We start from the raw sequence: 12630 nt of genomic DNA on the forward strand, positions 1-12630 counted from the left end.
GATCGGCGAAATTCGTCAAAATTTTACCGAGGCGAGTGCCTCGGTTGGCCTCATACTAGCTACGGCGCTGCATCTGTTATAAAGATCCCCAAAATAAAGGGATAAATCTCATAGTTTATTAGATATAATCGTGTAAAGTTTGCTTATCATTTTCGCATAAATTATGACCTAAATTTGGAAAGCGCTGAATTTCTCGCATTGGGTCTTTGCGATTTTGGTGAAATTCTGTTCAACGTAAGCACTAATACGCACTATATGTAGCCGAGAGATTTTCGAAAAAACGCCGGCAACAGCAGAATTTCGACTAAGACCCCAAAGAGGCGTGGCACTATAACCACGTGACATTTACTCCGATCGCTATATTGTAGATTGATCTATATGTTATCCATGCTATAAGTTAGACTTACGATCAAAGTAAAGGTGGGGATACCAGGGAGCTTCAAAGTAGGATGGTACCTCACAAAATAACTGGGTCGAGTCACCTTAAGGCACTTTTTTGGCAAAACTTTTAATATCCATTCTTTTGTACCAAATAGCTATTTTTAATTATTTTCAACTTTTTACCTTCTTAACTTCTCATTTTGGAGATGTTGAGGATTCATTTCTCAAGTAGTTTGAACTGGAGGGTGAATTTAAACTAGGGGAGCTTTGAGACAACAACTGCTCATTCCGGTTGGGTTCAACTACTTTGTTGTCTTGATGGGCCTCTCCTATATGGGCTTTGATGCGTCTCAGCTCTCTCTACCAGTTCTGGTCGTTAGAGCATATGGGCGAAGAGTTGTATCGAGAGTGAAAAGATCAGCTCCAATGGTATGCCATGCCCTGGGGATATCTCTGTGGGGATTAGGAGTTCCTTTTGTTGACTGTACTGGAGTTCCTCACAGCTATTGCATGCTTTTGTGGTATCTTCTATGTTATGGTACCAGCCGTCTCCAGCAGAGGTTCTGGCTCCTAGCTTGGTTATCCTTGTTACTTTGTGTGGTCTGTGGAGTTTGGCGAAAATATATTTCTGCAGAGTCGTAGGAATGATAATTCGGTGGGCTTTAGTGAATATTCCATCTTCGCTTGCTATCTGGTCTCTGAAGGGCCAGTTTGGCTTTAAGAGTGTTGGGTGCTGTTGGATGTGGGTAAGCCAACCTTTGCTGATTATTTCTTTTAATGCACCGAGTTTCGCTTCCAAATTGCTCAGTTCTTTGATCTTTTGCAACACTCTATTACAAGCTAAGGAAAGACCACGTGAGTTTGGACGTTCATTTCGGGGATGGGTTCATGACTCTCTGTTGATAATGTTGACAGGGCATCAACTACTCCAATGTCTTTGCCTGGTGGGTTATACGAATGGTGGGATCATATGGTTGCAGCCTTGGCAGCGTCCGCTGAGGACGCGGAAGAGGAGCTGTCAGGTGTTTAAGACTTAAAAAAAAAAAAGCTGAAAAACGAAGTCAAATCATAGGTAATCAATCGACTGTTGACCACCCTCCCCACCACTCTACCCCAACCCGCAGGTGCCAAAAGAGGTCGTCGGATCCTTCGAGATCAGTCATATAAACTAATAAACAAAGAAATGGTGTTTCGTTCACTTACAGGGTTTCCAAGGAAAGGAGATTTGAAAATATCCCTGACGGAAGCTCCTTGATCTCGTTGTCTTTCAAATTCCTGCAGGAGAATAACTGAACTTCGTGATGTGCATTATATTAAAGGAATCATTAAATGTTTTTACCTAGTCCTCAACCATCAAGTAATAAGCGTTGCAACTCTCAGTTACCAGTTAAGTTGTATAATGTTCTGTAACCAATATCGTTTCGCCTTGTATCGTGCTCAAAGGAAAAGTAAACATGCATTTCATTTTCCCCACGGTAGCCAGTTCGTTAAGCCTGTTAACAATGCAACGCGTGTGTTATAATTGATTAGAACAAATTTATTGAATAGGTATGCGCAGGTACCATAGGTCACGCGTGTGTGTGTTTTTTTTTTATTTTAAAAGCAGACTGGCTCAACTGTCAAGGACAGAAATAAATTGAAGAGGATTGTAAAGGCATGTTCTCGATTTTATGCATACATTTCCTCATAGCTTATCAAGCCAGAATTACATAGCGAAAATCGGAACTATCGATGTGAATCAACGTGTTTTGGTTATTGAATAAAATTTCTGTTGATATTACTTGAAAAACATTCTTTCATATTTATATAACTATTCATAACATATAACGTTACAGCGCTCTGTTAATTTAAATGTCAATAATTTTATATCAATACTAAAAGCCTATACTGATGCATGTCGTCGCGGCGTGAACTCTTCATTAGAATCCTAGCGCTATTACAAAGGACGACGTTAATTGAAACGAAAATCGCACATTAACATGCTTAAAACGGCATTATTCGACTGTGCGATCAATAAAAAAATATTGCAGTGATGACGGAGGATGGGGCATTTGCCCCCTTTTTTCGCCCCCACCGCGGGGAATTTGACAGCTCAAGAGTCACCACCCCGGGAATTTGCCATCAAAGGCAAAAATAGTGCTAATGCCAGGGGGTCAGCCCGAGGGAAGGGGCCTTGGCGCAGCTGGAATTGACTGCTGCATCACTTTCTAGTGTGTTTACTCAATAATATATAGATTTAGCCAGGGCTAAAAGCGAGGCTCCCATTAATAAATTTATAATTTAAATCAAACAATAAACTTGTATTCCACAATTCAGTTAACTTTAGAGCACATTCGTGTGACTTTTCAGGGAAAGGCTAAGTGATTTTACAAAAAATAATTTGCAAACAGCCCAAGAGTGAACCAAATCTCACATCGAGTTGATAGCCTCATAAGTACACCCAAAAACTGGCAATCATCTTCGATCACGTTTATTAAGAGCCATAATGGCTCTTGATCGCCGTAGATTAATTAGGCCTGGAAAAAAAAATTCCAGCCGAATTTTTTGCCTTCGACAAGTTTATTTTACAAAATCTTGCCAACAAATCTGGGTGCGTGTAAACCAACCTTTTATATCAATTATACATCCCATATGAGGTGAAACAGTACTATGAGGCACTGTTTTTATCATACAGACCTCGGACAACAGAATGCAGTGACAATATTGCGATACAAATTGCTATTCAGGACGATCGAAGCACGCGTGGGTTTTAGCCGTAAACCGTTGAAAAAATTTTCAAAATCATCTATACGGCCAGCCGGTTCTGACTTTTACAGTGCCAGCAGTGGCGAGTGTTTGAATGAAAATTAACAGAGTTACGCTCTAACATAATAAAGAATTTATTATGTTTATTTTTTATTTTAAAACGGTTGAACGCTCGGCATTTTGAGTACTCCGGGAAGCGTTGTTTACTGAACGACTGAAAACAATCAGCACAACGATTAAAATTACAAGAGAGAGTACTAACAATCAATAAAAGAAATATAATTCGGTGAAATATATACAGAGACGACAATTTTCATTCAGGAAGACTAGTATTAAAGTGTCTCTAAAAATCCTAAGTCTTCGAGCTTAAGCTGAAGTCTATGTTTTAAGCCGGCTTCCCGGTGTTTGCTTTTTTCAAAGACGAACTCGAGGCAACAAAATCGCTCAAACCTTTCTTTCACAGCCAGAACTATAACTAAATATTCTTTGAAACGTTTTCTTTCTATTTTGCGGTGAGAAAATGTCTAAAGGCTTTTTAAAGATCTGTAAGCTTACAACAAACCTGATACTCGGTCAGATCATTGTCTCAAATCTTACAAACGTGCGCAAACAAAATAGCCGCATAAACTACGCTCGACTCCATAAAATTAGGAATAAAAAACAAACATCAAATACAATAATTACTTAGGCTTACCACTCGAGATGCAGCTCCTGAAAGGTATTAAGTGAGGCCAGTATCGCTTCAGACTTTGCAACCCAATTACGCATTAAGCAAGAGGAAAACAAAAACGATGCCATCCGAAATCGGATTTCCGACTTTGACTCAACCAAAAACCCAATAAACAAACTAGCCATTAATGACAGAAGACTCCTGATAGCAGCTGAACATGAGGGGACACAAAGGGCTTGCACTGTAAGTATCCCGGAGAGCTCCATACAATTCCTTATAATTTTGTTATAAGGAATTGTATGGAGCTTTCGAGGAGACTTTTCTTAATTAGTTTAGGCGCGGCGGATTTTGTCACGTATGATCAGCGCGAGGTGTTTCTCCCGACACCCTTCTGTCAGGAAAATGTCATCATATGAAAGCAAAACAGACACGATCGCGTCGGCGGGCCGAAGCCGGCAAAAACAAAAGGCTTTTCTTCTTCCATTTCAGAGGTCAGTTTTGTTTCGATCTGGTCAAAAATCAGGTTTTTAGGTTGTCGGTAATAAAATATTGTCTTATTCTGTTCTCAAGGACCTTTAGAAAACGAGACAAACGAGATAATTGACTAGAGAAAGAAGCGTGAAAACGCTTTTTTGGAAGAAATTTTTTTTTAATTCCCGCAGCGATTTTGCGAAATCGCGAAGCGCAATATATTCAGTTTCTTCCAAAGCCGTCATGATTAAGCAGTGTAATGCCATCACAACTAAAAATGAATTTAGTTTGTATCGCAAAAGCCGCGAAAATAGAGCTGAAAAAAAAAATGGATCGGAAAAATTAATAAAATCACCAAGAAACCGTTTCGCGGGAGCTTTGTCAAACAAACCGTTGGTACGGTTTATTTAACCTAACCTGGAAAAGGAGGCGTCTGCACGCAGAATGCATTTCATCCTACATGTAGTTGTGATTTCCAGAACGGACCTCGGGAGCCTCATTGCCGTAATATCTTCTACATTACAGAAACCACAGCAGAATCGCCCTGCTCGCGTGCTAACTATCCGCTCCAATACGTATTATGACTATACAGTACCAGTGAATTGTTTCAAAATTTAAAGCGGCCGAAACTTATTTCCAGCAAAAAAAAAAGCAATAATAATGCACAGCACTGTAGATAACACGGTTCTAGATTATCTGACGGCTTCGCGTTTTGTTCGTCGCTGCATGCGATTTAATCGCTTATAACCTAACAGAAAATGTAAATGTACGTGACGGAAATACCGTGTATTGCCTTACCTTAACGCTGTAATGTGTGTAAATTTGTCTTTTGCTATGGTTTTAGACAATACGACTTCTCCTGACTATCAATTGTGCGTCAAAACAAGCGCGATAGTGAAATAGTCGAAGTGCCATGGTGTAGCACTTTATGACAAAGTTTTAACTGGAAAACTTGTTGCCATCTGATGAACACCTGTATAGTCTATGTTTGTAAGCTCTGCCTAAAGAATCACTGGGTTACACTGCACCCACGGGTGTGCCACCTAAAGTGCAGCCTATGTTTCTTAGCTCTGCCTAAAGAATCACTTGGTTACACTGCACCCATGTGTGTGCCACCTAAAGTGCAGCCTATGTTTGTTAGCTCTACCTAAAGCATCACTGGGTTACACTGCACCCATGGGTGTGCCACCTAAAGTGCAGCCTATGTTTGTTAGCTTTACCTAAAGAATCACTGGGTTACACTGCACCCATGGGTGTGCCACCTAAAGTGCAGCCTATGTTTGTTAGCTCTACCTAATGAATCACTGGGTTACACTGCACCCACGGGTGTGCCACCTAAAGTGCAGCCTATGTTTGTTAGCTCTACCTAAAGAATCACTGGGTTACACTGCACCCATGGGTGTGCCACCTAAAGTGCAGCCTATGTTTGTTAGCTCTACCTAAAGAATCACTGGGTTACACTACACCCATGGGTGTGCCACCTAAAGTGCAGCCTATGTTTGTTAGCTCTACCTAAAGAATCACTGGGTTACACTGCACCTTTGGGTGTGCCACCTAAAGTGCAGACTATGTTTGTTGGCTCTACCTAAAGAATCACTGGGTTACACTGCACCCATGGGTGCGCCACCTAAAGTGCAGCCTACGTTAACTTTGTTAGCTCTACCTAAAGAATCACTGGCTTACACTGTACTCACGGACGTTTGCCTCGCTCTCTCTTCAAAGACAAAAAAGCTATAGTCTGTTTGGCCAAAAATCAAGCTTTGTTTCCCCTAAAAATTTGACACCATATTAGGGCCCCGAAAGACGTTAAAAGTTCCTCCATAATAGAAGAGTGTTTTGCTAGAGTTTACAAACGTTTGGCTCATGAGTTTCAATATAAAGGTGCAAAAACTTATCAGCATAATTATAGCACACAAACATTGTCATCAAACTCCTGGCATGTAGCCTGAATAAGCCAAGCAAATATGAATAAAGCACATAACAAGAAATATTCGTCAAATGGTCTCGTTAAGTAAATTATACTTCACTTTGCGAAAGAAATTTATCGCTTGTATCCGTGTTACGCATCGAAAAAGCGAGGAGTCATCGCATGACATTAGGTAACAGAGGTAATACTCACGAGTTTCACGAATTCGCATTCCACGATTTTTCGCCGAGTAACAAATTTAAAACTTCAATTCTTACCTTACAGTGGTCGGTTCATTTACCTTACATTTGCCAACACTAATAAACATGAACAAAACGATGAAATCCGCACTCTTCTTTCAGAAGTAGCAAGCCGCATGAAGTAAAATCCACCGATATGCGCTGCATTCTCACTACAAATATAAACATTTGCCGTGAAGAAAATACGACGAAGGGGAAAAAATGCCAGATCTTCGCCTCGGCAATGTATTCCAGCTACCGAGCCGGCGTATCTCCAGAAGGTGGACTCGAGGTGGGACAAACCTTGTGATTTTTTAGGAGCCCTTTGCGCGCAAACTAATTTATTCTGGCGCGAAATGAAGATTAAGAAAATGCATCTGAAATCTAATACACGACAAGAAAATTTTCGCACTTTCGAGGAGCGCGACATATTAAATGGGATTAAGTCGGATTAGCTGCCCGCGGAGAAAACATCACCGCGTGAGATGGTACTTCCAGTAAAAAGCCTCTGTGTCCTCTCATGTTCATTTTGTAGATCCAGTGGAAAAAGAAAGTTAAAAACATCACGAGTTGACACAAAACTTTGTCAGCTTCAGCTGTCAAAGTAAACAAGATTCAAGATGCTGCATAAATTTTCCGCATGAACTCACCTGTCAAATTTTGACCAATCAGAGCATAAAAATTGGACGTAGAGCGTGACCAACGCGTGAACATGGCGAGAAAAGTCAAAAGCAACTGTCTTCGCTGCCTGTAGTAGCTGGTTGAATTTTCGCGTCCGAAGTCAGTTTAAAATCAAAATTTTAATTGTGCGGCACATAAACACAACATATTTCATACGAATTAAAAAAAATTAAACTTGAGCCTGCGATCATTTGACAAACCAGTACCTTGTAAGCGGATAACTTCAGAAAAACACTTGACCTCGGTGGGTCGACACCTGAGCCCGCGATACAGTCAAGTGATACTGGTCAGCGGATACCTTGTTTTGACAGCTGTCAATGGATCACAACATTGACTTGTATCAGTTTTCCTGTGCTCCGATCCCAAACTAGCTAGAAAGTATGAGACTGAACATTGATCGCGATCTAGTAAAATAATTAACTGGTCAGCGGACAGCTTCCAAATAAATCACGTCACCTCAATGAGTTGACACATGAGCCCACGATATGGTCATGGGATACTGGTCAGTGGCTATCCTGTTTTGACAGCTGTCAATTACCCATATTGTGAATGTCCAATGTAAAAGATGTGGACTTGGCAAGACACGCCTGAGACACCCCTCCCTTCCATTTGATAGTCTCCCCTACCCCACCCGTACAATCCGTAGACGCGTACGTACGTATGTACGCTCGGTCAATCACGTGACAACCAAAGGAAAAGAGGTTGACCATAATCTACGGGTATCGGGCTCTGCTATTATCGTACTACCATAAGGAGCTTCACAGGGACACAACTATCACGAAGTCAAACCGCACCCAATTCTAAACGCGGTAGTAACACCGGGAATAATACGCTTTGGGACAAGGTTAAGCTTATTAACCGAGACCCTCATTGTTGTTGTTTAAGACTTTTATAGCCTTCTTCCATGCTTGCACATTGTTCTGTGCATTCCTCTTATTGGTTGGTTTTTGCTACTTGATCATTAATAACAATAATAGTGAACTGGTGCAATAAATAACAAATCTGAAATTTGAAATACCAATTACTAATTCACCATCTAAACGTTTAAATTAGGCACTGTTATTTGTGATTACGCTTAAAAAGGAGGAGGATGATTCCAATATTGAGAGCTATTGCGTGACCAACGACGAGAGACACCCACGCATGCGTATGAGAAAAAAAAAAACAAAACAAAGACACATGACTAAAAATGGCCCGTTTGTCTCCTTTTGTCCCTTTTGGCCTGGTTTTGGCCTTTCAGGCCTGGTTATGGCCTTCTGGCCTGTGTTTGGCCTTTCTGATACTCTATATAACCTAACTATTTGCGAAAAGGATGTCATTTGTGTTCAGTCATCGAACTGTCAACATGATTTACAAGAGAGTTTGCAGAAACTGTCCGATTTCATCGTGTGGGGCGAAGTACCTTGTCAGATTAGCTAACCATCTCGCGGATGTTCATCAGTTAGACCACATACAGCGAAGACAGTATTTACAAGAGGCGAAACTGCAACTTAAAGTTAAAGTCGTCGTTTACGAAAGTGAAGCGGATAATTCCGGAAAAAATCACCATCGCAATCCAGTACAGACACAAGAAACAGTATAAGAACTGTCAGATCACGGAGAAATGAAGCCTCTTTTAAAGCAAAAGCTAAAAGACCAACTACAAAGAACAAGACAAAGCGCAAGAAACAAAGAAAGTCGAACTCTTGGCTTAGAGGCCATGGGAAAATTGTGTACACACGGAAGGATTATTTATTATTCCTCGAAATAAAATGGAAAAAAAGGATTTGTAATAGTCAGTCAAAGGATTAATTTTCATTGTGTTTCCTTTCAAATCGCTTTGCATTGGACTCTTTTTGCCATAATTTTGTTTTTTAATAGTCTCTAAAACAGTATCTCTTGTCTGGTTTTATTGTTAGCAATTATTATTAGTCATGTGTTTTAATTGATCCTTGTTAAGTTATTTAAAATTGTTTATATACTAATACGTCGAGATGCTCCCTTGGGTTTTTCCTGTAGAGATAAACTAATTTGTATTCAACTTTGGGCTTGTGTTGTGAACTCGCGTGATTAAACGACTAACAGTACGTGAAAATGACAAGACTTTAATAGTTTTTCATTTCCTCGAGACAGAAAAAAAGAAAACAGTTTTGTAATTGTTGGACAAAATTGAAATAAAGAGTTTTCAGCTCATGGCAGTGATGCAGCTTCTCTTGTCAAGTGAGTTTTTCAATCAAAGCCGCATTAGAGCAAACTAAACTTTTATGAATAAAACGTTGAACGGAAGGCGCACTTTTATTTTGAACACATAATAGATTCTCCGTGAGCCAATCAGGGTTAAAAGAGACCGAGCAAGTCTAGGGAAGCCTATTGCGCCTATGTAGTAGAGAGACGCTCATTAGAAAAACCATCCACTTCATTATAAATGGAGGAAAACCCTCGGTAGTATGGAGGAACGCACTTTTTCCCTAGGTTATAACAATGGGTGAGGTCAGAGACTCAACCCTTATAATATCAATGATTTACCTCGACCTACCTCGACATAACTCGACACTTACTCGAGACCAAAGAGGCTTAATTTTCAACATACGGACGTTATTTGCTAAACACCAAACTTTAAGCTCCTAGTGTTCGATTTTCAGTAGCTGGTCTAGATCGTCCAAAATTAGGCGTTTACCAAGCTTAAAGATTTTTGTTTATTGTTGTCATAGTAATATTGATTTTACTAAAACCAACATTTTGACAAATTTTAGTCTATAGTGAATCATTGGTGAAAATTTTATAGCCATCAGACAAGAATAAATCACTTTTAAAGCGATTGAAAAATATCGGTATGGCCTCTGAAAAACTATATCGAAACACCTTAAGCAAAGAATACGTTGACGTTCTGTAGGTGAAAAATAACAACCGGATATTGAGTTTTCTCGCTTTCAGCGATCTGACTCAATAAGTTTATACCACACGAGTAAAATTTTAGAGGTCTTTAATCCTTTATAAATCAGAAGTCCGAAGTCTTTAAGCCTTTAACCAAGCGAAAAACTAAACTTCCGGTTGTCGGACGTCAGCGTTCTCGTTGCTTAGGCTTACTAATATCTGCCCGTTTACATCCTTTGCTAACTGAGTATACGTTATACGCAGTACTCACCTAGTGTTTAAGTCATGTTCCTCAACAATAAACAAAAAAAAATGAACTTACAAATAATTCAGCCAATGGAGACTTGAAAATATGTCAGATGGAAGCCGTTCAATTTCGTTGTCGGAGAGGGACTTGCATAATAAGCTGTTTCAATGTATTTTAGACAAGAATAATTCAAGTGCTTAGCCCTTTTTTAGCAGGGAGCTACGGTGGCCCACAAGTATTACGGCAAAAAATTTAAGAATACTAAAACAAAATTCCACCGACATCAATTTAATTCTCTCTCTTAAAATTTACTGTAAGAAACATTAAGTTTCAAAATCAGCTTAAACAAAATATATTGACAACACGAAAAATATTTGTTAACATCATGCCAAATACTCAAAAAACACCACGGTAAAAGTTTGCATGGCCAGAAATCTCGGACATCGATTTGCGTGCGACTTACATTCAGGCTGTCACGCAATGATCTTAACCGCTGGTTTTCATGGTGATTCCGGGCTTATATTGTTTCGAAAGATCGAGGGGCCAAATACCACCATTTTATGGTCAAATAAAGGCCGCTGTTCAAAAACATTACGAAAACGAGAAATCACCTAACTATGATTAAAGTTTTAGCAGCAACGTAATAGAAGTATCGGGAGAAGTTTCCGCACGCGGCGGGTTAATGAAAAAAAATAAAAGCAATGATGGAACTAAATGATCAAGTGTTTAGTCCACTGCCTCAAAGATTAACAGTTTGTAGACGTCTTTACTGTAGATAAAAATGCTTCTTCTAGAGGAATAACTCTCTATAGCTCTTTTGACTATTCCCGTCAGTACCCTAGAGAAATTTCATTCTTCAAAGATCAATTAACACTCCCCACCACCCGTGGTACACAAGTTTGGCAAGCCGAAGGTTTCCGATTATTCAAACAAGGGTCGGTCTGGAAAGGTGTCACCTGGAACAAAAGAACTATTGTTTTAAGTTTGATGGGCAAATTCAGGTTGGTACAATAGAGCATTTCTTGATAGGATGGCGATGAAACATCAAGACAAACCAACAACGTTTTCGTCCTAAAAATTGAACGGCCGTGAAATTGAATTAATTGATATGGATAGCCGTCTTGTTGATTTGTGCATTTTATTGGCACAGACGCAAACATAACTGTGACAAATGTAAGTGAAAAAGCGACTGTCTTATCAAAAAGGCCTGTCTCATAACTTAAAATTTTTCGCTTACTTTACTAGAACTGTGCTGGTACAATTATTGTTACTTTGTTAGTACTTAATTTGCCAAACATATTTATTTAATCATTTCTCTACAACTACTATAGCCCAAGTCTAGGTAATTGCTCCAATCTTTTAAGTTTATTCTCCGCACCCGAATTAGCAGTTAATGCAGAGGAAGAGGGAAGATTAGGCTGTGTGAACTCTGATTTTAAGGTATAGATCCCATCTTAAAAAAACGGTGAAGGTTCTTGGGTGAGGTGCATGCTTGCATTTCTGTCGATTGTTACGTAGTAAAATTGCTGTCATGCAATGCATTACTTTCTCGTACGTTCTCTACGTTTTTGGATCATTCATGTATAATTAATTAGGGCATGTTTACATTTTTTGCATGAGTCAGCAGATTTGCATCAGTTACTGAAATCATAAAATATGTTAAAAATCTATTAATATTCGCCTGTTTAGTATTTTCTAGAACCTTTTTTGAAACAGTATACAAGTTCCAAACGAATTGTTTTGAGGAACTAAGTTTTTTTTTCCCATGACCTGGAGTGCTGTGTTTAGTCAATTGTGACGAAGGTCGATTTTCACGTTCTGTGGTTACAAGCTGGCGGAGGCTGTAAGATTTCTGAAGTTCAAGTGAGAGTTCTTATTATTGGTAGAGGCTGTTTGGTTTTACTTAAGTTTAAGTTCAAGCTTTGTAAAGACTATGTTCCTTTGGTGTTAGACTTCCTTGTGTTAATCCGACATCCCTGCGTGTTAAAGAATAATTATCCTTAACACATTCCAACTAGTAACATTGGGGGCTTGTTCCGAGAGAGGAATTTAACTGTTTTGCTGTCTGTGTAACCCGGAGAAAAAAGCATTTTATTAATGTATTAAGCACGAAAGCACTAATTGGGGACACCAAATTAACTTCCCCTACTAGAGACGGTACCGCTATTTTTACGTGGTCATTCGAGCCACGCGAAGGTCTAGCCATTTGCCTTCAAATGTTTGGTCCGTCTTAGTCTGGAAGACCTCTTGAGACATTTTGAGGCTAAAGGGCATGCGCCTGAACCTGTATCTCCCAAATGTAGTGGAGTTAATAGACTCTTCCCTGGACCACGTTTAGGTATTCGAATTTTTTCTCCCTTATGGAAAATACTTTAGCATCCTTCAGATTTGGTAGGATCTCTTGTTGGGTGAGAGCGACATGATGTTCAATCTAAAT

This window comes from Porites lutea, chromosome 1 (assembly GCF_958299795.1).
Source record: "Porites lutea chromosome 1, jaPorLute2.1, whole genome shotgun sequence".
Taxonomy (NCBI): Eukaryota; Metazoa; Cnidaria; class Anthozoa; order Scleractinia; family Poritidae; genus Porites; species Porites lutea.